Source organism: Montipora foliosa, chromosome 14 (assembly GCF_036669935.1).
Source record: "Montipora foliosa isolate CH-2021 chromosome 14, ASM3666993v2, whole genome shotgun sequence".
NCBI classification, from domain to species: Eukaryota; Metazoa; Cnidaria; class Anthozoa; order Scleractinia; family Acroporidae; genus Montipora; species Montipora foliosa.
In genome coordinates this window covers 25,857,759-25,862,422 of record NC_090882.1, presented here as the reverse complement: position 1 = coordinate 25,862,422, position 4,664 = coordinate 25,857,759, and the positions used below count along the sequence as shown (strand labels likewise).

The window sequence follows — 4,664 nt, the reverse complement described above, 5'->3', positions numbered from 1 at the left end:
TTTATCTCCGGATGCTAATGATTGTATTTTATTTATAGTTAATTCCTGTCATTTTTCATTGTCTGTTATTCGAAAGCTTACAAATTGGTTTATTTTCTTCTTTTCCCCTTTTTTCCCTGCACAACTCGCCTCGACTAGCTTACGCTATACGCGAGTTGTACATGTCCTCTTTTAATTGTTAAATATTAATAAGTTTTAAAGATTTAATAAAGTTCTGTAAAGAAACGAACTTTGTGCCGTCATACATTAAAGAAATATTCCAAAACAATAACATCAATCGCTATAGCTTTGAAATTCAGATTTTGTAATACCAAGATTCAATACCGTGACGTACGGAAAGCATAGCTTAGGATATCTAAGTCCATTTCTCTGGCCAAAATTAGATAAGAAAGTCAGGAATTCAGACTTTTTAAAAACGTTTAAAGCTAAAATCAGAAAATTAGATTTAGTTGGGCTATGGAAGATAATTGTAAAAATTGTACACTATGCAGTAGTTAAATAAGAATCCTAAAGAGCGGGAATTATGGGATCTAAGATTTTACTCATGGATTGATAATAGTGATCTGGGAGGGGATTAGTCTTCAACCTTTGCTTTTAAGGAAGCATGGGTTTATGGGATACTGACATGTCAAGATATTTTTTAGGGAACTAGTTTAAAACACAGCGAATTTTAACGCTTATTACAAAAAATTAGTATAATTTTGGATCAGATTAATATATTTCTTCTTAACTTTTAATTCATTAGTAGTTAGGTGTCCCAATTAGTTTACGTATATGTAAGCTAGATCTATCTGACACATTAATAAAGTTATTGATCGATTGAAGTTTAAACAGGAGAAAATGTCGGTTACCTATATAACCTCAAGAGAAAGCTAACCATTTAAAATCGAGCACTAGACTTGACCACTATTCAGCATTTATTTTATATATACTAATTAGTGATAGTAAATAATCGGTACAATTGTCAGATAGTTGATTAAGAACATTTTCTTCAAAGTAGGTGCTCCCGGTTCAAATTCTGTCCAGGAATGCAACTTTACCATTTTTGGTTTCATCTGTTACCACAAGCCCTGGGACAGAGTAATCTAAATTGACGGTAACAGCAATCCAGAAAAAATAGGAATAGTTTGGATTCTACTCTAATATCACCTAATATGGATATTTTTTGCTGCTTAGTCGTTAAGTGGATAAAAAAAATTCCTCAAAGTGGGTGCTTCGGGTTCAAATCCTGTCTAGGAATGCAACTTTTCCTGGGACAGAGTAATCTAAATTGACGATAACAGTCAATCCAGATAAAGTTAGGAATTGTCGATATTCGTCATTTCAGAGGTAGAGGAATAAAGAGAACGTCAGTTGACGAAGGGAGAGCTCACAGAATAGTTTGGATTATACTCTAATATGAACTAATATGGATATTTTTGCTGCCCACGGCATCGTCAACTGACATTCCCGTTCTGTTTCTAAATCAGGCTATTGTGCAATCACGTATTTCCCATGGGTACACGGGTCGTTGCTATGCTTGGCATTCGTACTTTTAGCCTGTGACATTCAGTTATCTACGTTGCTTTGCTCGGAGAAGTTTTCGCTTCTACTTTGGTGTTGTTTGCATTTTTTGCGACCTCTTAACTCCAGTGGTCGTTTTAGGTGAATTTGCATTGGTTTGGAGAACACCTTTCCAGTTTTTTCTCATAAAGGATTTTTTTTACTGGTTTGGATATCCGGCTTAATCACCACGCTGTTTTTTTTTTCTTCAGTTTTTTGCGATAGTCTACTGCATTGAAGAGTAAGGGTCCTTTTGGCTAATTTGTTCTTGCGTAGACCTCAATATTAAGGCACCGAATTCGGCTTCTCCTCTTTGCAGCACGTTGTCTGGTGACCGTCTACTTTTGGTGGGAATTTTGTTATTGATCCGGTCCGAGTTTTATCAATCCGATCCGATCCAGTCCGGTCCTGGTTTTGCCAACGGCCGAGAAAGACCTATGAAGCGTCCACTTTATCCAGATAATCCACCATCATATCTGCTGTTTCATTTTATCGATGAAATTACAAAACGACACTGACATTTATTCGCAATAAATAGCTTCCTGTCAAATATAAGCATTTTCGCGCTTACGACGTTTGGACGGTGTGACATTCGTCGACCACTGTCAAAGACAAATTCCTCTTAAGAATAGACGATTCATGCTTATTAAATCCTTGAAATGCTCTTAAATCATTTGACATCAGCTGGTCCTCAGCAGTACTTCGGAGGGGAACGATTACCACAATCGATGCTGCTTTGTTCAGCTTGCTTGGGAATGAAATTTTTAAAAGAACAAAGCTCTGGTAAATCATGCTTTTCCCAAAACCAGTCGGTAAACAGCCATTACATCTTTACCGGAAAGAAATACTTCTACAGCCACCCTTTGTTCTTTTTTAAAAGCAATATCGTGCATTTGAAGGAACTCTGAGGGCCGCTTTACACGAGCTCAGGATGGACACCGACCCGGCTCAGCTCAGCGTCTAATTTTACGTTTACACGAGCCCGGGCTAGGTGAAGGTTGGGTCGATCTCGGCTGACCCGGGTCAGTTCCTTTTCGTCTCGGTTGAAATGGCTGGTAACTACTTGTCAGAAAGGAAAATGGCGGACGAACCATGCAATCATCAGAATAATCGATATTTGTCTTAACGTTATCAGCCATTTTACCACTGCCAAGTTGACGTTATTTTTTTCACACTCTCTTCATGCCTTCTCGCCTCCCACATTTTGCTACAGGCTGCACTTGGGCAAGAACGCTGAACCGTAACTGTCATCAACACAAAAGGTGAATGTGTATTTCATTCAGCCTTGATGGCATTTGTTGAATCCCCGATCAATCGATATATTGATAAAACCTTGACTTGCAATGATGGCACGAGTAACCACCATAGATGTTCAGAAAGCCGCCGACTCTAAGTTTGGTACAGGTGGTTACAGGGTTTGTTCTTTTGCACCATCTTAGATCTGTCTTGCATTAAAAACAATTTCAAGCTGACCAGTCTTCCCTCTTTTCCATAAAAAGTTCTTGGTCAGTGCGTTTTGAATTGATTATAGTAACGGGGGATTAGCTCAAATGGTAGAGCGCCCGCTTCGCATGCGGGAAGTACCGGGATCGATACCCGGATCCTCCACTCTTGCACCATTCTGAAGTCAACCGAGATACTTCAGAAGCATAAAATCTATTACAGCAATCGGCAATAGGTCATTTTACAGTTGTTTGCTCAGTGACCTAGCCTATGAATGGCTGCGAGGCTGCCGTTGACCTTGTATTGATACAGACCTCACTGCTTTTATCATGTAAATTGTGTTACTGTAATTCCAATTAGTCTACATAAACATTAGAAAACCACAATGGTTTGTATCAAAGCAGGTTCACCGGGAGCCTCGCTTCTTTTCTTGGCTAGGAAACTTGGCTACAACTGTAAAATGCTGTATGTAACTCTATTGAAGAACGAAGAACGATCAGTTTTTCAAAAACTCGTTAACTCTCAAGGAAAGAAATGACTTCAAAGAGATGGTGTTACTCAACTACAAGAAAGTGCAGCCAGACCATGACAATATAAGATACACTGATCTCAAGGCACCGATGGGATTTGAACCCATGACCTCCTGTTTACTAGACAGGCGCTCTAACCAACTGAGCTACGGCGCCATGCTTAGATTGCGTATTTGAAAATGAAATCGATAACATTTATTTCGTTTGACAGAGAAGCTTCCTTTTTTGTACGTACGCATCTATGTTCCTTCCACATTGGCGCATGAAACTCGATCGCACGAAAACAAGAATTGGCCGGTTGGTGTCGTTTTCTCCCCGCCATCTTTGAAGTTGAAATTCCTTCTGATTTACAGCTGAAAACGCATCGTACCCTAGGCGACCTGGTCCGTTAGGTCAGTTGGCAGAGCGTGGTGCTGATAACGCCAAGTCGTGAGTTCGAACCTCACATGGACCAAGTCTTCCTTCATCTTTTGTTCCGAGGAGTGTGGTCTTCAAATTTTTTTTCTCTACCTCTCAGTCTTGAAGGGTAATTCTGCCTTAGGTGATGAAAAGCGCCGGTCTTAAGTTCAGGGGCGGCCCTTTCGTGCTTTACTTTATCGAAAACGTGTCGCTGGGCGATCAGGCGATCAGGGTAAACTTTTCAGGGCTACGAAGAGGTTACTGAGGCAGGATTCTGGAGTCCAGTTCCCACCACATGACGATGAATATTTACTGGCTAACGCTATGGGGAATTTCTTTGTCAAGAAGGTATCTGATATTCGGTTGGATCTTGATGTTGCTACACGAGGTTCTTCTGGGTCCTCAAAATATGACTTTGATCGTCCTGTGAGAGAATCATTCAGCGAGTTTAAGCTTTTAAATGATGATGACGTCCTAGAGCTGGTGAAGAAATGTGCTAAGAAGCACTGCGCTTTGGACCCAATGCCAACTCCACTGGTGGTGGAGTGTATGGATGTGCTTCTGCCTGTAATTAAACAGATGATCAATCAGTCTCTCGAGACTGCCTCTTTTCCTGATTCATGGAAGGAAGCCATAGTAAATCCCCTGCTCAAGAGACATGGCCTCGATCTTCTGTATAAAAATCGCCCAGTTAGTAATCTTTCTTATGTCAGGTTCAGGTTTTATTATGAATCTTGCATAAAATATCAC

The 4,664-nt window shown here is 40.1% G+C and overlaps 3 non-coding genes across 3 annotated transcripts; 2 read left to right on the top strand and 1 right to left on the bottom strand.

Moving 5' to 3' along the window:
• Window positions 1-3,077: 3,077 nt before the first annotated feature.
• Trnaa-cgc (transfer RNA alanine (anticodon CGC)) lies at window positions 3,078-3,150 on the top strand. Its single transcript has one exon. It is a non-coding gene; the product is annotated as a tRNA-Ala (tRNA).
• Window positions 3,151-3,597: 447 nt separating this feature from the next.
• Window positions 3,598-3,671, bottom strand: Trnat-agu (transfer RNA threonine (anticodon AGU)). Its single transcript has one exon. It is a non-coding gene; the product is annotated as a tRNA-Thr (tRNA).
• Window positions 3,672-3,897: 226 nt separating this feature from the next.
• Trnai-gau (transfer RNA isoleucine (anticodon GAU)) lies at window positions 3,898-3,969 on the top strand. Its single transcript has one exon. It is a non-coding gene; the product is annotated as a tRNA-Ile (tRNA).
• The last annotated feature ends 695 nt before the right edge of the window (window positions 3,970-4,664 follow it).